The sequence below is a fragment of the Equus quagga genome, chromosome 12, assembly GCF_021613505.1.
Source record: "Equus quagga isolate Etosha38 chromosome 12, UCLA_HA_Equagga_1.0, whole genome shotgun sequence".
NCBI lineage: Eukaryota > Metazoa > Chordata > Mammalia > Perissodactyla > Equidae > Equus > Equus quagga.
This window is the reverse complement of record NC_060278.1, coordinates 50,408,683-50,433,744: the sequence shown is the minus strand read 5'-3', so window position 1 is coordinate 50,433,744 and position 25,062 is coordinate 50,408,683.

The following is a 25,062-nucleotide window of genomic DNA, read 5'->3' as shown; positions in this document are numbered from 1 at the left end:
GGATCAATCACAGAAAGAGAAAGACTATGACTGTTATTTTATAAGGGCATGTATTTGAAGAATTGGAGCTTATAAAATTAGGTTTTAGACCAGTATGGGAAGAAATGTAAAAGTAAAATCTGAAAAGGAAGTTGGGGGGAGGGCATTGCTAACTAGACCACATGAAGCAATGGTGTAGATGAACACATAGGAGTTTGGAGGCAAATCTATAGCAAGACTTGTTTGGCTACCATAGTGGGACTGCAAATAGGAGGGTATGAATTAATCCATCAAAGTCTTTTTTCCTCCATAGCTGGTGGTGTGACTGGGGTGCTATTAGTCAGCCAGTCTAGCGTTCAGAAAAGGGACATGGAGATGAGTGGGCAAGTTAAGGAAGATATATCTGAGGTGTCCAGCATCTCTGGATTTTTATCTCATCCTATCTATCAGTGGTGACTTTCAGATGCAGTAGTTGCTGCTTCACTTCCATCTTCCAAATATGTTTCTCTTTTGCCCAACTCCACCCAGATGCACCCAAGGAAATGTAGACTGAAAAAATGGGGTTCTACCCTAGCCAAACTGACACTAAATGATCATATTAGGAGATAAATTACATAATTATACTGTGACTACATTAAATTGATTCTAATATTTGGGTTTTTTCACTGCAAGGAGACCTAATGTAGCAACCCCTCAAGTTGGTTAACCACATAATTGCCACAACTCATCATGAAGATCTATTTTCTGGAACATTCCGTGAAAAGTTTCTGGGTATTTTAATGACAAATAATTTAATGCAGGGAATTTATCACACATGGTATACAGGAGATGTAGAGTCAGAGAGTGCTGAAGCAACTCAAACGTTAGTTTGAACGAGATGCCACTGACCACTCTTTAGAATGGGAGGAAGTAGTATTAACAGAGCCTGCAAACTGAGGCCATCTTGTAGAATAGAAAACCCTTTCAAAGGCTACGGAGATCTGGGATCATGGAAGGAGGGACAGTCTTGTGAAGAGCAGGTTCCAGGGAGGAGAAGCAGCCACTACTGGAATAGACCAGTGATATGGGTGATAAAAGATGGAAATACCTGGCTTTTCCCCTTCTCCTGTTCCTCAGGCTATCAGCAGAAATTCCTGTTGGCCAAATTTACCTAGAAGGCTTAAGCAGGGGATATTGGGAAAACAGTTTGCAAGAGAAGAGTGAGCAATGCATGGGAATGTGTGATAGACAGTGATTGACATACATCTAAACACCTAATAATACATTGGATATTATAAGAAGAATTATATGAATGGATATATTAAATTCATTTATGTTTATTCAGTTGGATTGCCTTAAGGAATGGTTTACTAATGTACTCTTTAAATGTTTAAGAAGTTTTTAAAGTTATAACCTCCTAGAAATGTAGAAAAAATAATCTCTTTGAGTAGCTTAAAGACAATGAATATAAAGTGGTCCAAGAAAATAAATTTTTATAATCTAATAACCACATATTGCATGTAGAAAAATAATTCAGATCTCAAATTTGAAAAGAATTTTCAAGTTTTTAACATGCTAAAATTTTTATTCGGTAATGTCATGAAATGGATATATAATGGTTCATAAAACTAAGGGAGCAATGGGGGATTTCTTCTAAAGAAAAATACTAAAAGCCCTGGTAGTTAATACGCATGACTGAATTTCCATTTAAGATTATCTCACGAAATACTGCACCAGGCATCTGACCACAGAGCCTCCTAGTGAGGAAATATGGCTTCGATATGAAGCCACATGCAAATAAATAAGCAATTTTTCCCTTCCTAGGATAAACACTAGGATATCATTTAACCAAAGTTATTAAAGTTACTGAAACTTTTTTAAAAAATTGATGAAGTCTGGTTTTAAAATACAAATTTTAAACATTCATACAAAAAGAAGTTGGAGCCATTCTAGTGTGGGCAGCGTGAGATGCATGCAAACACATCAGCCAACTGCATAGAAGCAGGGTCTAATAATAAGAATAACGTACATTTATAGACAGTTATTTGAATTATCTTTTTCTTTCCTCCTGAGTGTTTTCAGTTTCTCAAAAAGGGACTTCCAATTAATACTGTATGTTCCTAGCTTTGAGTTTGCATATATATATATATAAATTACATTTAATTTTCCGATGTGATCATTTTTATATATTCAGACTATGGTACAAAGGTACACTTATCATTATATAATAGTTTATTTTTCTTAATAATGTTCTGATCAAGAGGTTGGTTCTGGTGTTAAAGGGTGATCTTATTATTTGAGGTTTCCTATCACAGGTGAAGACAAGAATCAGGTATTTAGAAATCACAGAGCAAGCAAACAGCATCTCAACAGAATGGTTCCTGAAAACCACAATCCTATCTAAAGGTGTTTACAACTTTCTAGTAATTAAAATTTGACTTTCTAGTCATTAAAGTATGCAAATTAAAATAATACAGTGCATGGAGGCACCACACTACCTGATTTCAAACTAATTTACAAAGTTACAGTAATCAAAACAGTATGATTTTGGCATTAAACAAACAAACAAACAGATACCTACGCTGATGGAATAGAATTGAGATCCCAGAAATAAACCCTTTCATATAGAGTCAACTAATATTTGACAAGGGAGCCAAGAATACATAGTAGAAAAAAGAGTCTCCTCAATAAATGGTGTTGAGAAAACTGGGTATTCACTAATGAAGGAATGAAACTAGATTCCTATCTTACATCGCTCACAGAAATTAACTCAAAATAAAGACTTAAATGTGAACGTCATTTAGTTAGTTTTTCTTGACATCAGTTTTGTAAGTTTTTTTTTTTTTTTAAAGATTTTATGTTTTCCTTTTTCTCCCCAAAGCCCCCCGGTACATAGTTGTATCTTCTTCGTTGTGGGTCCTTCTAGTTGTGGCATGAGTTTTGTAAGTTTTGAGGGTAAAACAATAGTTCTTAAAATGCCATGTCATAATCAAAGCTTTGTCTTTTTTCCCAGTTTTATAGTGATATAATTGACATACAACATTGTATAAGTTTAAGGTATATTTCTATTAATAGTATACAAATGATAAAGTTGACATTTCATTAATTGATATTATTCTTATTAGAATCTTATGATTTATATTTCATTAAAATACTTTCTTGAGTTTGATAAATTAAAAAAGAAGTCATTTTGACAGTACATAGTTAAAAATTGGTTATTTTCTTTTAATATAACAAAAATCACAAGTAAAAGTATAGGGACCAGACTCATATCTGAGAGAGATATATTTCACCTTGAAAATTGCACACTATTTTTTAGGGGAACTTTTTAAGCTTGTAAATTTGGTAAGAAATGATAAATTTAACATAAGTGTTTCTTCCTGTCATTACAACAATTTAAAAATAGTTCTACTACCAATGTGTTAAACACTTTGGAGAAGGGTAGACAGAATGACTACTGATTTTGATGCTGTGAATAGAAACTACAATGCCACAAATGCTAGTGTGAAAGACTAAAGTCAAATACAGTCTCTGTTTGCTGTTGGATCCCACGACTTACACTATGATTTGCAAGCTTGAGCACTGACCTGAAATGAAAGAGCAAAACTCTAAGACCTCTGAGAAGTCAAGAAGAATCTTCACAATAAGACATAAGGAACTGACAATGACTGGCATAGCCTTCTACAGAGACCAGAGATCAACATGGTGGTAGGATTGTGTATCTATATTAATAAAGTATCTATATTAATAAAGTAAGTGTATCTATATTAAAGTAAATGCTTTTGTTTGACCATAAAATTATATGCGTAAATATCTCAATTTCAGCCACTAATGTCTTCTTTTATTCAATTTCAAAGTCTTTTATGAAAATATAGGGAAAGATGATCTTTGAGGTTTATCTGGGCTATGAATAATCTATGTGCACACTTAAAATTTACTATTAAAATATTAACAAACTCCCAGAAATAGACAAAAAATGCCAGCAGTTCTGCAAAACAAAGTTAACAGGGAGTCGAATTGATCAGGTTCCAGAAATAAAATTCGATTGAGAAAAACCTTTGGAGATCCCAACGTGAACTTCACATAAATTTAATATTTTCAAGACTAGATGCAAGTAGGTAATAAATTCACATGTGAATGGAAATCTCTTAATGGCTTTTGGGGTCAAATAAAATGATGAAATAGATGATCCTAGCCAGAACTTGTTGTGGTCAATCTTTTAATTATAGCGCTTCTAATAGGTTTATAGTAGTACTTCTTAGTAGTTTCAATTTTGTTTCCTTAGTGAAAAATAATGTTGAGTATCTTTTCATGTAATTATTGGCTATCCATTGCATCTTCTTTGGTGAAGTTTCTGCTCAAATATTTTGCCCATTTTGAATACATTGTTTGTTTTCCCATTACTGAGTTTTAATGGTTGTTTACAGATGTTGGGCTCTAGCACTTTATCGGATATATGATTTAAATGTTTTTTTTTTTTTTTCCAGTCTGTGGCATGGCTTTTTATTCTCTAATTCTTCTCCAGAGAAGCAGTTAGTTGAGATTTCATTACTTCCCGCTCCTGAGGTAGGATCTTTCTAAGTACTCTGCCAAGTGCTGTGTGAAGTATAAGGTTTTCCAATCTGGCCAGTAGAAATTGACAATATTCTCAGCTGTGTGTATGGGCCAGACACCGTTACCTCTAATCAAGTCATTCCTTCTGTGTTAAGACTGAATAGTATTCCATTACATATATCGAATTTTCTTTTCCATTTTCATCTGTCAATGGGCACTTAAGTTGTTTCCAAGTCTTAGCTATTGTAAACAATGCTGGAATAAACATAGGGGTGCAGGCATTGTTTTTCGTTAGTGATTTTGTTTCCTTTGGATAAATATCCAGCAGTGAAATTACTGGATCATATGGTAGTCAAATCCTTAAAACTATCAATGAGTCAAGAAAATAATCCAAATAAATTCCTAACCTTGATATGAAAGCATGAGAGAGAATCTCTCTCATTTTTGGAGAGCTGCAAATTATGTCACCCTCAGCAAGTCAAGTCTTACACAGGTTCAAAAATGCCATGTTTTTTAATTTAAAATTAGAAAATTTTCCTTGTATCAATTTTTACCAATCCATTTATTTGAGTTAAAATTCTCTAGTGTGTCTCTTTTTGGTTAAAAAGATCCAATAAATGTTTCAAGAAATTCATTACCTGATTAGAGTTGAACATCAATTTAAATACATGAAACCTTAAATGCAGAAAATAAAAAATAAAAATCAAGATATATGCCTAAGTGTAATAACATAGAAACATTTCTTGATTGATTTATGTCTCCCATGCTCATTTTGAAACAAAACAAAAAGGATATATATGCAAGAAAAAGTACTAGTATCAAACGATTGTAAACTGGATCTTTATTTCATAATCTTCTTGCAAGATATTGAAAAAAGGAAGACATGAGTGTGTAATGCAGCACAATTTCATGCACATTCAGTAACAGCAAAAAGAGAAACTCCATTTACATTTGCATCACTATCCCTCTTCAACTTCTCTTTCTGAGATTGTCATAATTCAATTCACGGAATGTTTTCTGGTGTTCTGGATGAAATGCTTCCTGATTTATGTAAATGCTTTACTAAACTGGTAATTTTTATACAAAGTTTTCACAATTCAAACTGAAATATCCTCTGGGGAAAATATAGCTTACAAGCAGTTCACATGAGGTGAAAACAGTCTACCTTCTAATGATAGCCATGGCAGAGTATGAATTCTTTTCAGTTCTACGGTTCTACAAAGAATGATACCACGCCAACAGCAGCTCTTTTAATGATAACATATTGTTACAGAGTAGAGGAAAAATGGCTCAGGTCTGTACATAGTTTCAAAAGGCATCAGGTTCCATTCTTTTACTTCAGTGTTCAGGTTTTCCCTAGATTAAGAAAGAAAAATGAAATATAATTCATTTTCAAGGTTGCCAGGAGCCACTAATACTTCCAAATTGGTATTCATGTGTTATTATATTTTACATTAGAAAACCTTAAAGAAACAATAAAGAAAATTGCATTTTTACAAAGAATCTGACTTCAGGGTAATAACTTCAATTTGATTATTTTTTGCATCTGCTGGGGGTTTTGACAATGCATTAATGAGATTTGTAAAACCTTGTAATAACTTTTGTCAACTTAGTAGATGAAATAAATGCTGGTGAATAGTAGTAAGTGAAGATTAATTGAAAGGAAAAAATAAAGTGACACATAAAACTATGATATATTTTCAATAATAGGAACACAAAGTTTTTACAATATATCTTCTAATATTAAATATTTATTTGTTGGGGATGAAATAAAAAGAAATGAATATTTAAAATGAATAATCAAATTACATACTTAACATGCTCAATAAATATGACACTACAAATGTCAGGCGACCTACATCCAGATGGACACTGACATGATTTCCATAAAATTTGTGAAAAATATCTACAGTGTTTGTTATTTTATATACTTTTCAAGCGAAAAAGATTTTTAAAAAGCATGGCAGTACATTTTGTTTAAATATGTCTTTGGTCATAAAATATTATTTAGCTTGACTTCTAATTTGAACTCTGAAGAGTATAATTTCTACGATTTAGGGTACACATTGATTCAAAGTTTAGTCGTTTCAAGTATTGAGTTATATAACCACCTCTCTCCTGCCTATGTAACCGCAATATCATAACAATCTTTCTTTAAAAGGTGCTTAAATTTCTTGTAAATGAATAACAGCATCATATTACTGAAACCCCAGACACTGCTTTCTTCTATTTTGCCTATTAATGGTATTAATTGACAGTATCCAATTAATAGGGCAAAACAAATTTTAGATTTAAAAGGATTTTAAATAAACTACATAGTCAAATATTATAAAATGCATTGAATTTTTCATTTGTCCTCCTTTACTCAGATGAGCATTTTCTCAGTGAATGCTAATAAAACAATTGTGGGAGGAGCAAATTTCTGATCTGACCAGTGGCATAGCCCATTCATTTTTTCCCACCTATGATAGACTTTTTAAATGATTCTATGCATGGTTACAAATATTGTGGAAGGAGAAAGACAGGATGGAAAGAAAGATGCGTTGAGAATATAGACAGATAGACGAAGAGTGAGCACCCACCCTTGGTGTCCAAGCAGGTGAAATGATAGTATATGCATCTTTTTATCATAATTGGGCACCGATAAATTGAATGGAAATTCTCTCACAACTCATGACAAAAATGTAGTCATTGCAGGTTCTTATTGCCTTGGAATTCAGAAGTAATTACTCATATCTGTTCACTCATATGTCCACTTGAATTTGATTTATTATATATGGGTAAGACAAAAATAATTAAAATGACAATGTCCTCTAGCTTCCTTTCTCTCTCTCTCTCTTTTTCCTTTTTTTTTTTTTCAGTGTATAGTGAGTAAAACGTGTGATGTCTTCACAGATAATTTTCATTTCTAGTTAATAACTTTTCTTATAAAAAATATTGAGAAGGTCAGGGAGGCTAAGAAGGCTGGAATGTGAGAGGTAGAATACCATAAAAGGGGGAGCAGTTTGGCAAAATAGCTCTAGAAAAATCTGGAAGTTTTAGAAAAAATATAAGGATACTCTTGAGTCTTTGGGTGGCTACTAATCTGTGGATTTTTAGGAAGAAATTCCAATGCAAGACAAAAATTAACTTCTAGGTAAAGAAGAACTACCTAGGAGCTGTAAGTGGAAAGAGTCCCATAACTCAAAAGGGCCAGAAATTGGTGGAGATAACAACAAATTGTAGAGATTTTGTTAAATATAGGAGACACTCAATAGAAATCCCAGAGGAGTCACATCATAGTAATGAGGCTGAGGGGCCGGCTCCATGGCCGAGTGGTTAAGTTCGCGCGCTCTGCTGCGGCGGCCCAGGGTTTGGATCCTGGGCGCGGACATGGCCCTGCTCATCAGGCCACAATGAGGCAGCGTCCCATATCCCACAACTAGAAGGACCTGCAACTAAGATCTACAACTGTGTACAGGGGAGGTTTTGGGAAATAAAGCAGAAAAAAAAAGATTGGCAACAGTTGTTAGCCCAGGCGCCAATTTTAAAAAAAAAAAAAAAAAAAAATGAGGCTGAGCTAACCACGAAGTAAGGACTACTCTGATCTGTCCAAAATAGCTATTTTTAAGCCTCAAACTGTGAAAACTCATGTTCAAATAACTGAACGGCTACCAATAAACATTGCAAATTTCCTTAAAAGAGTACAACAAAATCAACATTCATCAACATAAAATTCACAATGTTTGACATCAAATAAAAGTATTAGACATAAGGAAACAGAAAAATATGACACATACCAAGTAGATAAATCAGACAATAGAAACAAATGATGGGTTTAGCAGAAAAGAAAGTTTAGAAGTTATCATAAATATGCTCCAAGATTTAAAGGAAAATATGTATACAATGAAAGAATTTAAAAATAGTCAAAAGAGTTTTCTAGAAAAAGAAGTACAGTATCTGAAATGAATATTTCACTGAAGAATTGATAATTAGTAAATATTTTGTGATATAATAGAAAATATGAAATAAAATTATAGAAATAAACAAAACTGAAAAATAAATAAGTAGGTACACAAGAACAAATCCTAAGTGGAATTTGGAAGAGTAAAAGGTCTAATATATACGCATGTAACTGGCAGTCCAGAAAGAGAGAAGATCAAGGAAAGGACACCTAAAAATAATTGAGAAAAAAATAACCAAGCTTTTCTGAATGAAATAAGAATGATGAACCCAGAGTCCCCAAAACAAAGTAAATGTTCATATATTAAGGTTTAAAAGAAGAATCAGGGGCCGGCCCTGTGGCCGAGTGGTTGAGTTTGCGTGCTCCGCTGCAGTGTTTCATCGGTTCGAATCCTGGCGCGGACATGGCACCGCTCATCAGGCCATGCTGAGGCAGTGTCCCACATGCCACAACTAGAAGGACGCACAACTAAGAATATACAACTATGTACCGGGCGGCTTTGGGGAGAAAAACGAAAATAAAAGAAGAATCAAATGGAAAATTTGAAGTATTTGCACAATTGTGCATTGTTCAACAATGGGGATCCATTCTGAGAAATGTGTCATTAGGCGATTTTGTTGTTGTGTGAACATCATAGAGTGTACTTACACAAACCTAGATGGTGCAACGTACCTCACATCTAGGCTATATGGCACTAATCTTATGGGGCCGACATCATATACATGGTCACTTGTTAACCGAAACGTCGTTATGTAGCAAGTAACTGTAATGTGTATTTTCTCTATTCTATTCAAGTATACTTGTTTGTTTTTTTCATTTGTTTAGCATTTTATTAATTTATAATGAGGACTATTTCTGGTTTTTTCTGTATTTTTTCTTTATAATGTCTTTCTTCTCTTTATTTTGAATTTAATTTACTTCAAGAAACTTTTAATCTTATGGTGGAATGCTAGATCACTGATTTTAAATCTATTTCTTTTCTAACACAATAAGCAAATCTGAAATCTCCCTCTAAGCACTGCCATGTTTGTTCCCCCCCAAATTTTGATACATTGCTTTATTTATTGTTCCATTGAAAATAAATTCTACTTTCATGTGGAGTTTCTTCTTTGACAAGTGTACTATTAGAATTGTATTTTATGATTTGTAGTTGTATTATCAATAATGAATTTTTTCAATTCTACTGTAATCGGAAAATGTATTTTGTAGAATATCATACATTTTTCAAATTTTGTTGATATTTATTTCAGGGTCCATCATATGGTCTATCTGGTTCACTTGATAAGAATGTGAAATACAAAGTTGTTAGAGTGTTATAAAAATTTTAGTTGGATAAAAAATAAACCAAAGAATAAGAACATTGAGAAAAACAGAAATAACTAAAAGTGACAATAGGAAATAGATGATTGCATAGTGATGTTCTAGAAAAATAGAACTAATGGAAACAGGAGACACATTGACACTCAATATTAAATCATGGTTAAAACCAAGATTATCATCAGGGCATATACATACACTCAGGCATGTGTGTGAGCACACACACACACACACAAACACTAGATAGTATCTATCTAGTATTTAATAGCCACATGCCCTAAATTAGCAAAGTATTGTTCCTCAACATAAATTAGCAAAGTATTGTTACTCAACATGTCATTTATCAGTCTCTTGCTCTTTTCAAACTCAGTATTTTTAATAAGCTTATTTTATAAATTGCCATGCTCTTAATGGAATCCATACTTTAACTTAAAATAATAGTAATCAAATGAAAGTATAACATGGCCTGAGAATTTAGGGAGAAAAATTTAAAATGTGCTCTCCTGTCTATAATCTCTGCCCAAACTCTCAATTTTGGCTTCAAACAGCTATTCATCTGCATGAGGACATTCACTTTTTTTCTTTATATTTCTCAACAATTAGTTTTGAAAATTTCTATTAAATAGGCATGCTTTCCATACATATACCAATTCCATCTCACTTTCAACAGAGCTTTATGGAATAAACGAAGTATTTCCGTAAAAGTATGTCTATTTTTTATTATTTCGTTTATTGATTTATTTTCACTCCTTTCTGAACTACACATAGAATTTAAGTTTTTGTATTTTAGAGTTGGGTGTCCGAGGGCTGATTAGACTTCTTTGCGAGAAGAAAGAAAATAGTATTTCAGTACAAAGGCAAAAATTTTACAGACATTTTTATCCTGTCGTCCTCATCCTCCTGTGACAGCTGTACGTGGTTAAGGTAAATGATAGTTGTTCTCTTAACAGGGGTTTGCATTTGGTGGTAGATTGCTTTAAGATTTGTTGTGTTTTTAAGTTTAAACCGTTTGGAGAACTTCTACAGAGTAAGAGTGGGGACATTGCTTCCTATTCATAACGTATATCACCCACTCAGATCTCATTCCTGAATACCACATAATTAATTGGTACTAGGGGTACTAGAAGTAACTCAAATATGGTATGTCTGGTAGGAAATTCTCTCTGTCCACACAACTAATTTTCTATTCCGCATGTGGTCCCCATCTCAGTGCTTGGAACCGGCATACGTTGTTCTCAGAACCAAAAATCATAACATGTGCTGTAGACTGAATTTACCCCCCCAAATTATTGTATTGAAACCTAATCTCCAATGTAACAGTGTCTGGAAGCGGGGCTTTTGGAAGATGATTAGGTCATGAGGGGAAAGCCCTCATAAATGAGACTAATGCCATTATAAAAGAGACTTCAGAGAGGTCCCTTGTCCCTTCCACCATGTGAGAACACAGTGGACAGACAGCCATCTATGAACCAGGAGGCAGGTCCTCACCAGACACTGAATCTGCCAGCATCTTGATAGTGGACTTCCCAGCCTCCAGAACTGTGAGAACTTTCTGTTTATAAGCTACCCAGTCTATGGCATTTTGTGATAGCAGCCTGAATAGACTAAGACAACTTGATAATTTATTCTGACCACTGTCATCTTCATTTCAATTCAGTGACCAAGTATGCAGAATCTTATCTTCTTAATATCACTCAAATCCACCAAGTTCCTTCACGTCTTCTATACCTCACTTAAGTGTGGTGTCCTCACTCATTTAAATTATTACAACCACCTATTAGTCCTGCCACTGCTCCTAGTTTCACCTTTCACTAAAACATTCTCTACCTTGTCTCCAGAGTGTTTTTTTTTTTTTTAATTCAAATCTGATTATGCTACTTCCCTTTTGAAACATCTCCAAAAGCTTACCATCGCGGATGGGAAAATAACCAAACTCTTTAGCATGATAATGTAAGTCCCTTCACTCTTGTCCTTCAGGTATCCCCAATTCTCCTTTACCTGCTGACCCTTCTTTACCTTCTCCAACCTTTAACTTTCAGCTCCCACCATCTATACTCCAATCAACACCATTTCTTGGAATTCCAAAGATGAACCATATTTTGATTTGCTTCCAGCATTGTCCACACGCTATTCCATCGTTTAAGAATATCGTTTTCCCAACACGCTACTCTTATATCTGCCTTAAACTAATAATTTGGTCAATAATTCCATGTTTTTCTAGATATGGGTTGGTTTCTAGCCTATGCATTTCAATATCATCCTATCATTGTTTTATAATTGATTCCTTTTTGTAATTGCTTAGCTACTTATCTACCTCTCTACATGTTAAGTTACTTGAGAATAGGAACAATCTATGGCTCATTGTTTCTATATCTAGCTCCTACTTTCACCAATATAAAGGTACAAGAAGGACAACATACAAGATACTGCCATCAATTCTCTTAACTTATAAAAGAGCATGCTTGTCTTATTTGGGATCCTATCTCATAACAATAAATGCACTTCCAAAATGTATTTAACTATAGGATAGAGTTATTACAATGAAATAGAAATAAATACTCTAAACTCAACCAAAAATCTACATTAAAATTGCAGCAGAAAATGGTTGAACTGGTATCAACAATGAAATCTCAGATATATCATTTTCTTATCATGACAAAGCGCATCCCTCTGAACTGTATGTCTGCTATTTCCTGTCAGTTCAAAGGAGGTCCTTGACAGCAGAAAAAACTGCAAAAAAGAGAGAAATATGTACAGAGAAGCTGTTTACATTGTCATGGATTATCTATCATTTTGAGTGTCTTGTGCCTGCAGCAGATACGTAATGATAAAATATATCTGAATACCAACGGAAAGGGGATAAAAGTGGCTTCAGTCCTTTATGAGTATATGATCTAGGGCAAGTGCCTTGGCCCTTCTGGGCTGCACTTTACTAGTCTCAAGATTAGGACTGATATGTGACCCACCCCACGTGGTTGTAATGAGGATTCAATGAAGTGAAAACAAGAAGTAATATTTGTGAATGACTTAGTAATAGCATTTGCTCAATAAATGTTAGTCAACTTTTTTTTGTTGTTTTTAGGAAGATCAGCCCTGAGCTAACATCTGCTGCCAGTCCTCCTCTTTTTGCTGAGAAAGACTGGTCCTGAGCTAACATCCGTGCCCATCTTCCTCTACTTTCTATGTGAGACGCCTGCCACAGCATGTCTTGATGAGTAGTATCATGTCCACACCTGGGATCCGAACTGGTGGACCCCAGGCCGCCAAAGTGGAACATGTGAACTTAACTGCTGTGCCACTGGGCCGGCCCCATTAGTTGACTTTTGATATTAAGAATGATGTAGGGGCCAACCTGGTGGCATAGTAATTAAGCTTGCATGCTCAGCTTTGGTGGCCTGGGGTTCACAGGTTCGGATCACAGGCACAGACCTATACACCGCTCATCAAGCCATGCTGTGGTGTCATCCCTCATACAAAATAGAGGAAGATTGGCACAGCTGTTAGCTCAGGGACAATCTTCCTCACAAAAAGAAAAAGAAACAGACTGATGTAATTATTTATTTCCTTCTGACTCCACACCTACCAGATAACTCCCTTCAGGCATTCTGGCAGGTCCTGCTCTCAGCATATTTGAATTCCCAGCATGGGCACGTTCATCCCTAGGTCTCTATATGAGGCCTTCTTTAGGCATGTCTGCCGACGAGGGAGAAGAGGGAAAATCTTGAAGACACTGACTGTCATCTACTCTGACTCAGTGCTCAGTACTTTTCCACTCCTACTCCTCCTCCTTGTGACCCCACCCTGACACTCACACCCCCAATTCAGGGTGTATAAAACTGCTGGAAACTTTTTTCAGGCTCCTTCAAAAGTGAGACGATCTGTGTGGATCCATCTGACCCTCCACTGGGTGCTCCACTCCATGGGAAGAATAGACACGAGTGTCTGCCTTTCTCCAGTTGTACCTCTTGTTTTTATCATCATCACAGTAAGCAGTTAAACGTAACTCTTTCATTTCTGACTTATTGCTTTAACTGCTTGCTGACACCTGGTGGCTCAGCTGTCTCACAGCTCAGCTGAGCTCCTGGCCCCTTTCAAAAGAAAAGTCAAAGCCAGAGCTATATGCTTTTTTAGTTCCTGTATTTAAATAAAATTACTCTGGGACCAGCCCTAGTGGCCTAGTGGTTAAGTTCAGCATGCTCTGCTTCAGAGGCCAGTGTTCCATTCCTGGGCCAAGACCTACCCCTCTTGTCTGTCGGTGGCCATGCTGTGGTGGCAGCTCGCATACAAAAAAAGGAAGATTGGCAGTGGATGTTAGCTCAGGGCAAGTCTTCCTCAGCAAAAGAAAGACAAGTAAATAAACTAATAAATAAAGTTACTTTGAACAAAATGTAAAACTAAACAACGTACCTTCATGAGCATTTTTATAAAAGTATCTTTTTAAATAGCATAGGTTTTTTAAATTCAATAACATTTATTAAAATAAAGCGATGTTATAATAAGCATTCCTTCTGGCTTAAAGTTAATATATTCATTTGGGCTTTTTGGAAGATTCATATATATTGGAAGTGCACACGTCTTCCAATTTATAAGAAGGGAAAAGCTTTCTTATAAGGAACCACATCTATAATCCTCATACATATACTTTGTTATTGACTCAAGCAATTGATATTCAGTCTAAAAAATTTCCCAGTTGCTATTCTTATTACTGGATACATAGTTGTGAAGCAAGACAGAAAATGTCTCTTATCTCATAGCTTTTACATTTTGGTAGTGTGGAGAGACAGCTGGATCCCAAAAAGCTATTTTTAGTGGTCAAAGCAGTAGTAACTCTGCACAGATTCAAGGGGACGAAACAGACTCCTTATCTCCGTGAAAAGAATGTAAGTAAAATGATTTGCAGCTATGTTTTTGTTTGCTTGTTTGTTTTATTTTACTATCACGGTATTATTAAGGAAATTGAAGCCACAAAATTACGGTGTTGACACTAAGATTTAGGGGATTTAGAAAAGTATATTTACGATTAGGCACCAAGTCTGAGATTTTTTTCCCCTCTGTGATTGTTTTCCTTGTTTCCCACTGCAGAAGAAAGTGTAAAACCTGTGACCAGAAAGAACAATACATGAGTCTTGATATTTTCCGGCCCCAGCCAGCCCGGGACACACACTGTGGTCTCATTAATAAAGTTGCATTCGGCTGGGGTAGAGGCTAAGCCCAGGGCAAGGTGGGTTCACTGTCATTTTAAAACTTTGACATTTTGTGTATCTTCACAAATGCAAAGTGCAAAAGTGCTTCCAATAAATATTTTAGTGGAGAACTGGTAAAAAATAATTTAGAAACCTAAACTGAAGATGTTTCCTTTGTTATTCAACATGTAACCTATTAGAATAGGCTTTCTTTCAATAAAGAATTGAGTTTTAATCATATACTCAACAGCTGTAGAGTTCTTTTTTAGCAAGCAAAGTAATTCCATCATTCTAATTATATCTTAATCCTACGATCACATTTTTCCTACCTTTGGAATTAAAGAACCTAATTTCAAACCCTTTGATATATATGTTTGTACGTATATTCAAACTTACTAAATCATATGTATACAATTGGTTGATATTTTTAGAGGTCATCAGACTTCTTCAAGGAAGATATTAAAACCAGCCAGTAAAAGTAATTTTGTGTATTATTTGTGTTTATTTTCTGTAAGAATAGATTATAAATAATTTACCAACCTGTGTTGACTTATTTGATGTTCAAAATAATCTCTATTTCTAAATTATTTTTCTTTTGACTTAATGTATCTTTGGTTTGCCTACATTAAATTATATAGGCTTATAGTTCATATATACTCAAATCATTAGATTTTGTATTTTTATAAAAAGCTTACATTTTATTATGGCAATTACATTTTCTCATCTCAAAATGACCCATGACACAGAGTTCTATTTATAAATTATTGCTGGATTTATTTTAATCTAGCCACAGATACTCATATCAGGGACATGATATTTATTAGCTCACTTTTTTCTTCACAGGTGTATTTTTCTGATATTACTTTTCTGTAAAACATAAATAAAGAACTTTCAGAACATATGTTGGAAGGTGAAAAAAACTATTTCTAAGTATAAAGCATTTTTAATTTCAGCTTTATTTGTGTAAAGGGTTAAGGTTGTATGAATGTCATCTCTTTATGAAGTACTACATTCTAGTTTTATTACTAATTCCCCTCTGCCTCAAATCAAACACTGCATATGGTTATAACATTGATTTCTTAATTTTATGAAAATTGCCCTACCAGCAGCTGGTCTCTTGGACAAATGAATATGTCAATGGCTGATTACAGATTAATGATATAGCTATTCTTCAAAGGTGCGGTAATTCACATTCAAATTTAGCCCCATAGTAGTTTAGAATGCTTATTTCAAAGGAACACTCTTTAACTTATGTATTGAAATATTTTTATTTGGATGAAATTGAATGCTTTTGAAGACATAACACACACACTTTAGAGGAAAAAAAGGACTGAGAGAATTTAAATTTAGGATTATGGAAAAGCATATCTGCTTTAAATATCGTGGTTTATCACAACCAATATGAGGCGACTGCTAACCACACTTGCCTGAAGGCATCAGACAATACTATATTAGACAAGCTTATTTAGACTCTATTTTTAAAACAGTTATTCAACTTGTAAAAATTTAAAAGTTGAGTTAAAAATCAGTAAGTGCTCTGAAATTCTCTCTGCCAAGCACATTCTGAAAACTATGTGTCCCCGTGCATTTAAAATAATATAGAATTCTAAGCATAGCAACAGTTTTCTTCTATTTTGGGATGCTACACCAACATTGTTATGCTACAGCCATTTCTGAAAATCAATGTTCTTTTGCCTTTTCACTTTTCTGCCTATCAGTTACTGTCATAAATGATCGAACTATCCATCAACTATATATCTGAAAAATATCTTTTATATTGGGTCCCAATGGTTAGGTAGGCAATGACGAAAGCAATTCACAGAATAAAATTAAGAAATAAATCTATTCTCAGTGTCAACACTTTGAACGTAGCATGTGGTGCTTCCCAATTTTGGAGAATTTTGCTTTGCTTGACATATTGAAAAGAGCTTCATTTGCATTTCACATCACCTGACATTAGGTTTGAAGAAAATTTTACTGATACTAAACACACAATGTATTTGATGCAGATAGATAATAAAAGAGTTCCAGGGGGTGGGCCTTGTGGCCAAGTGGTTAAGCTCACACTCTCCACTTCAGCAGCCCAGGGTTCACCATTTCACGTCCTGGGCATAGACCTCTGTACCACTCATCAAGCCATGCTGAGGCAGGACCCCACATAGAAGAGCTAGAATGACTTGCAATTAGGATATACAACTATGTACTGGGGCTCTGGGGAGAAAAACAAAGGACGAAGCTTGGCAACAGATGCTAGCTCAGGGCCAATCTTCCTCATCACACACACACACACACAAAAAGACTTACAGAGCTGAAAACTCTCCTAAAAAATACAAGAAGCTGAATGTGCTCCAATAAAAGCTGTTTTTGACAAAATTACTCTTTAAATTCCTACAGATTTTTAAATTTCCACTTAAGCCAATTTGTTAAGTTTTGGCTACTGGAGCAGGAGTTTATTGTCACATCGCTTTTCTATAATTTAATTCTAGCAACAGCAAAAACATCAGCTGAGATCGCAGGAGCATTTCCAGGAACTTAAAACAAACATACCTAAAACATAGAGTATTAAGTAATCATGTTGTATGGAAGGCAAGCTCTTCTAAGCGTGTGTTAGTCAAGGCCCCACAAACTCCCCAGGCTAATGAGTAAGACATGCACACACATATGCACACACTCAAATTAGTAAAGTTACCTGTGAGTTCATAGGCTACCTGTGCGGTGGTCTGGATCCATAATCCAAGCTCTTAAACTCTGCTGTGGGTCTGCAATACTGTCTAAATGAAGTGACTGAAAAACAAGGAACATGATTTCTCCAAGGTCACACAATAGCTAAGTGGCGGAGCCAGCAAAACACAATTTAAAGATAAATAACGATTGAGGAAATGCTTCAAATTGAATGAATTATTAACCCTTTATTTGAGGACTTTGAAAGAGTATGAGTTTTGCAAGGCCCTGCATTACTCAGTTTGGACTGCTATAAAAAAAGCATCACAGACTCAGTGGCTTATAAACAAAAGAAATTGTTTTCTCACTTTTTTTTTTTTTTTGCTGGGAAAGATTTGTCTAGATCGAACATCTGTTGCCAATCTTTCTCTTTTTTTTTTCCCTCCTCAAAGCCCCAGTGCATAGTTTTATACTCTAGTTGTAAATGCCTCTAATTCTTCTATACGAGCCACTGCCACAGCAAGGCTACAGACAGACGAGTGGTGTGGTTCTGCACCAGGGAAGTGGACCCAGGCTGCCAAAGCGGTGAGCACTGAACATTAACCACTAGGCCATCAGGGCTCGCTCTGCTTCTCACATTTCTTGAGGCTGGAAGTTGGAGACCAAGGTGCCAGCATAGTCAAGGGGCAGTGAGGAGCGTCTTCCAGGTTGCCAATGGCTGACTTCTCCTTGTATCCTCAAGTAGCAGACAGCAGAAAGAAGCAGCTGGCTCTCTCCTGACTCTGATACCAGCACTAGTCACATTCATCCACCTCCTTACTCTATCACATAGCAGGTAGGGTTTCAACGGAGAAATTTTGGGGGACACAATAGTCTATAACAGTCCCTATTCTACATATTAAAAACAGAATAAGAACATTGGAGGAAAATATTGACATTAATTATGCATTTTCCTGTAAAATTAGATCTGGCAAACTTATAATTACTATGATTCAAATGTTAGAATTAGAGCATAAACTAAAGCATATACCAATACTTAAAGTATAAACTCGAAAAAGCATTTATTCCAGTTCCCCTTAAAGACATACCCTGCTCATTGCTTGGGCTGTGGGGCTAGGATTGTATTTTCTCAAGTTTTTGGTTATCTTAATATATTTCCGAAAGCCATAAAAAATTACTTGCAAACATAAGGATAAAGTAATATACTTTAATTATTAAAATTCTTTTCTGTGCACAGGTGGTATTTATTTATTTAGTATTTCCCACTTGGACTAGAAATAGCCATAAAAATACTTTGTGTTAAATACACAGCTGTACTTAATGCTTTCCAAATATGTTTTTCTCACTCTTACTTTTTTATATTTATGCAAATATAACTAATAAAATCGAAGAAGCTAATGATAAACAATAATTCTTAACTTCGTATCCTAAAATACTTCTGCTTTTTATCAAATTAGTAATTATTTCTAATCACTTTAAGAAGGAGTATCCTACATAGTAGAGGTTTCAGAAGCTTCATACTCAAGGAAAAATATGTATTCAGGGGGAAATTAAGGGTGAAAAAAGCAGATGGATAGAATCAGAAAAATCTTCAGCTAGATTACCACACGTGGTTTGCTCTGGAGCTGATAAAAGAGGAGTTTTACTATGAGATATATTATCAAATTTTTAATTCACTACTTAGAGAAGAGCTTTATCAATAAATAATAAGGATGAATTACTCCAAAAGCATATTGGCAAATAATTTTGTTTTTCTCCTAGGAAAGAATATGATTGTGCAGTATATTTATATCTCTTCAGTAGAAGTGTAATAATTTCTCCAAGAACAAAATCAATGTGGATATTTATAATCATATGATCTATATGTATGTTATTTCTTTTTTGTTGTAGTAATACATTATTAATATTTCTGTCATGCTTTGATATTTGCAAATTTTCTTGAGAGAATCTTTTATATCATCCTCAGTGTTATACCGTTAATACTAGTCATTACTGCCCATAATACGTGACGTAACTTGTTTCTGTAGTGTAGCATGAACTGGTTAGGTATGAAGACATCGCACTGTAAAATTAAAAATACTTATAAGTGAATACGCTTACAGTCTATATTAATATTAAAATAATTATAATATTAATATTTTACTTTTCTCAGAAATCTTACGGATAAACATTTCACTTAATATGGATTAATATGCATAATTTATTTGGCCAAGACATTTAATAAATAGTTTGTACAATAAAGAAGAAACTACGTCAGCATGTAGAGACTGATTATGTATTTTTTGTATTGACTGGTCTTAAAGCTTTATTTTCACTTTAAGAGGACCTTGTAAGAGCCAAATGCCTTGCCTTCATCTCTTCTCTTTCTTTTTTGCTTTCAAAGTGTTCCATCTCCTCTTATGTCTTGAGAAGCGCCTGAAATGATAATCCTTCTTAGCCAAGGTAAGCGCCCCAGAAATTTCAAAAGGACACTCTGGACAAAACATTTCAAATAAAACAGAACTTTTCCTAGAGCTCTCTACAAAATCAGTAACCACCACAACAAAAGAATCTGAGTACAATCCCTATGAATATAATAGAACTTAAAGTGTCAGTTAAACTCTTTCGACATGTTTGTGCTGAAAGAAGCCTTTTTTGTTTGATGGAAAGGAAAAAAGTCTTAGTTTTACTTGCTGATACTCATGTAGCTCACATCCATGAAGGAATTTGACTCTTTACTTGATAGAGAATTAAAGTAGGTTGCATATACTAATAATAGAATGACAAGGTTCCCTTCTGCAAATCTACTGTCTAAATATTATTCCCACCACTGAGTGATATAATTCAACAGATCTCAATGTTTGAGTTTTCTAAAGAAACTATCACATATAATTCTGTTTTTGCTTAAATTATTACTAAATGATAGTTATAGAATTTACCCATTTGAACTGAATGTCATTGAAACAACTCAAAGATTGCCACTGTAAATGGCATGTAAGACTGTATTTACATTCAATTTCTTTAATTTTGATTTTGGGATGGGAAAAGAGTAGGCGGTTTATCAAGCCTATATTTAGGTAAAGGGAAGACCTGAGAGACGTTACATAATTTGTTAGTTCATAAGTCTCGTGCTCTGCCTGAATTTATTCTTCACGTTTTCAGTTTATCATCCTGTTTTTCATGCTATTCAGTGTTTTTTCCTGATCTGTTCTGTGTTCAAGGAGACCGAACTGAACAAAGAGCATCATTTGAGTAACCATATCCAGTGCTTAACCATATGTTTCCCCAATGGGAAGCGCTAGCAAGAAATATGAAGGCAGAAGAAATACATCAGGGTATTTATTTACTTATTTTTTTCTATCTTTCCAAAGTTCTAAAAGTGGTGATGATGTATGCTACAGCTCCTGTCATTCTTACTTGTTCCCAGGATCCACCTTTCTCCAAAATCTGGGATTTGGGGAAATTTCTCTCATTTCTTCTTCACTGATAGCGGTTGAAATGACTTTTGCTGGTCCAAACAAAGAAATCAAACACTGAGTAAAGTGATTCTTGGATGATAAATATACATCGAGGAATGTTTCTTAAAAATTAATTTGTAACTGTTAAGAGAAAATATTTTTGAGTATTATTTCAAATCCAGGAGAGAAAACAGAACTCTGTCATGCTAAGTGAAGGCAGGAAAGCCAGTATATTTTGATGAAAAGGACTTGCTTATTGGTACCTATTTTGTTTGTTTACATTTTGCTTTATTTGGCCAGTATCTGCACTGTTATGACTAATAAATGATGTTTAGTATTAGCCCTGATTAGAGCTACTAAATGAGGTCTTCCTTCAGGATGCATTGATACCATAGTATACTGACGTCATCAAAGGCCCTGGGTCTTCCCAACCCACCTAGTGCATAGTCAAAACACGTAGTGTAGACCATGATCAAAGACTAGGATGAGCAACAACTTAGACTCATCTTAGGTTGCTTTCACTTCAACTTCTTATCAAAACAACCAATGAGGTATGTTAAGGATACAGGGTATTAACATAAAATAAAACAGGTGTAAGTGACTCCCCCATGGTTGGTTCATCATGGGAATGCACTGATGTTTGATGTTCAAAGCAGGTAAAACAGAGTGAGGAACCTGCCAGAATGATGATCTCAGAGCTAGGAGACTGCTGCCTATTATTACATTAAGAAGGAAGGAGGTCATTCCAGCCTTCTGGGGTGACATACATAATCACATATGAACCGATTACTTGAGGTGATGCAGCAAAGTATTTCTGTGTTTCAGTGCTTTCTAAATCTCTACTTTTGGGCCTTGGTGGTACCTTTTTTTCTCGGATATGTGGCTGAATGACCACAACAGTACAAATCACATCCAGATTTTTAATGTTGCAGTGATGAACAGAGTGAAAGTCATCCTGCGGTTGTCTTCCAGGGGCAAGAATGTGTTTTGGTGTTGCCATAAAGTGGAGTGGATCAAAATTCACATCTTATTTGCCATATTAGTTACAAGGTAATTTTAAAAATAACTTTATTTGGATATGATTCACATGCTGTACACTTCACACATTTAAAGTATGAGATTCAACTTTTTTCATTGTGTGGTGAAACCATTGCTACAATCAATTTTAGAACATTTTCATCACTTCCAAAGAAATCCTGTGTCCATCAGAAGTTGCATGGAATTTCCCACCAAACCATCAGCCCTAAGAAACAGCTAACCTAATTGCTCTCTAAATAAATTTGTCTATTCTGGACATTTTCAATGAATGGAATCATAGAACATATAGCTTTTTGTGACTAGCTTCTTTTACTTAGCATAACATTTTCAAAGTTCATCTGTATTACAGCATATATAGTCCTTCATTCCTTTTTATTGCCAAACAATATTCCAATATATCAATATACCACATTTTATTTATTCCTTCATCAATTGATGGACATTTGTGTTGTTCCCATTTTTGAGCACTGTGAATGATGTTGTTATGAATATCTATGCACAAGTTTTTGCATTTTCATTTCTCATGGATCTATGCTTAAGCGAAATTACTGGGTCATAGAGTAGTTCTATATAAAACATTTTAAGGGACTATCAAACTATTTTCCACAGTGGCTGAACCGTTTTACAGCCCTACAAGCAACATATAAAGATTCTGATTTCTCCACATCCTCACCAACACTTACTGTTAGCTATATTTGAAAAATTAAGCCATAGTAGTGGGTGTGAAATGTTATCTCATTATGTTCCCATGCCCGTTTCCAAATACAGCCTGTTCCCTTGGGGAGAGTTTCGCAACTCTTTGTTCTTACTGCCTTCCTCTCCCCCTCTGTAAATCTTGTACACATCTGCTGCAGAGTTGGGATATGGGTAGAGACAGTGGCCCAATTCTTTCAGAAAAGAAATCTCTGCTTTACAAGGAGGTCTCAGGGCAAGGGTAGTAACTTGTGATCTGAACTCGTTCTATTGGTGTAAGGCCTCTACCCTATGAGTAGTGTTAACTGAGGATGTTGGGGCTAAGTATTCTTGGGCTTCAGTGCATAGAATAGAGTCTCCTCCTTATGAGTTGGGGATAGATGCAGGAGGGAACCCAAGATCTTTCACTATTGCCTGGGATAGAGCTTCTGCAACACAGAGCTGGGGAGGAAAGGAAGTGCCGACACCCTGCATCTGCTGAAGAGGTACTGTAGGCCTAGAAACTGGGATCTGGAGGCAGAGAGAACCCCGTGATCTTGGCTACGCTCAGCAGGGTAGGGTTGCTATCATATTGAGCTGGCTAAGTTTGGAGAGCATTGTGGCTCAGGTGCCACCATTCCTTGATATTCTTACCAATATTTAGTATATTTCCTTTTTCCTTCAATAAAGCTTTCTTCATTTGTTGTATGTCCTTAGGACAATATTCAGAGGCTTTAAATGTTTGCTTTTTTATAATTTTTGCCAGTTATGGTTGTTTCTTTGGGGAAAGGTTCTCTATCATTCCAGATGTCATTAAAGGCAAGTTTCTTTTTTTCAAAAAACATTTCCTACCACAGGAATAGAATTCTCTTTATTGTATTTGAATAATTATGTATGAAATACGTTTTGGGAATGAACTACTGTTCTCTAGAATATATCATGATATTTTGTGTATAAATAATGGAATATCTAGCACAGGAGATGGCATATAAGTGGTTCTTCATAAATTATTCCGTTTTCTGAATATATTAGGGGACATTTTGTGATTATAATTATTCTGGAATTCATCTTGCCTTCAACATAGAGGCTTGAGAGGGCTTTTTAAGTTTTCTGTTCAGTTAAAAGAGAACAGATGTTGGTAGAAAGTTTTCTGGAAATTACAATATCTCATATTTAATTTACAAAAGCGTGAGCTCTGTTTAGTTATATATGTTTTTATGCTAATGTTCACATATGTGTGTTCTTCTTACAGCTGTTATTTATGCCTGGAGAAATGTGTCCAACTAGTACTTCTAAGGCTTATTGAGCCTCAAAGAAATGTGGAGGTGAAAGCAATAAACCCTTTAATATCACAAGAGCATCCTTCTAAGTTCACCCGAGTACTCGATCTCCTTTAATCAATCCTACCTTGTTTCTGACCTGTAGTATTGCCTGCAATTTTACTCTAGCTTTTAGATTTGTGCACCAATGCATGTTTTTCCGCTTTACCCTTGGAATTTATTAAGTATGTAACTGAGATTTACCTTTTTGGCTTTTCTCACTTTTACCTATTTATGACATTTGGTATGAATCCTGGCTCCTCCTAACCCGTCATGAGAGGAAGGTGAAAAATTAAACTCATTGCTTTGCCAACTCCATGAGCCAAATATTACTTTCTGTGTCTTGCAAATTGTTAGAAACCAAAACAGAATTTTAAAAAATACTTATTTTATTATTTTAATGAATTTTTAAAATTGCTTGAACTAGACATAGGATTTAAGAATAAACTGGACTATTATTTTTATCTTTAAAAATGCTATAGGAGCTAGACAGAAAACTTCTCTCAGAGCTAGAGTGACTGGGATAGAGATTAAGAACAAGATGGGGTATAAACCAGACCTTAGCAGATTCCAGTAAGAGAAGCAAATTCTGAGTGAGTAAATTAATAAACATTTGTATAAGTGAAAGTCTTAGAATTATTATAACATGCTAGAGATACTTAGTAGCTAAAAGTTTATTGGTAAAAACATTGGAATTTTTTTTTTAAGGAAGATTAGCCCTGAGCTAACATCCGTGCTCATCTTCCTCTGTTTTGTATGTGGGATGCCTGCCACCGCATGGCTTGATAAGCAGTGCGTGGGTGCATGGGATCTGAACGGGCAAACCCCAGGCCGCCAATGTGGACTGTGTGAACTTAACCGCTACGCCACTGGGCCAGCCCTGGAAGATAATTTTTGAAAGACGGGTTGAATTCAGATTGTGGAAGGTTTGGGTTTTAAGACCTTCAAAGTGTCTCTCCTTTAGGAAGTAAAGAACTCAA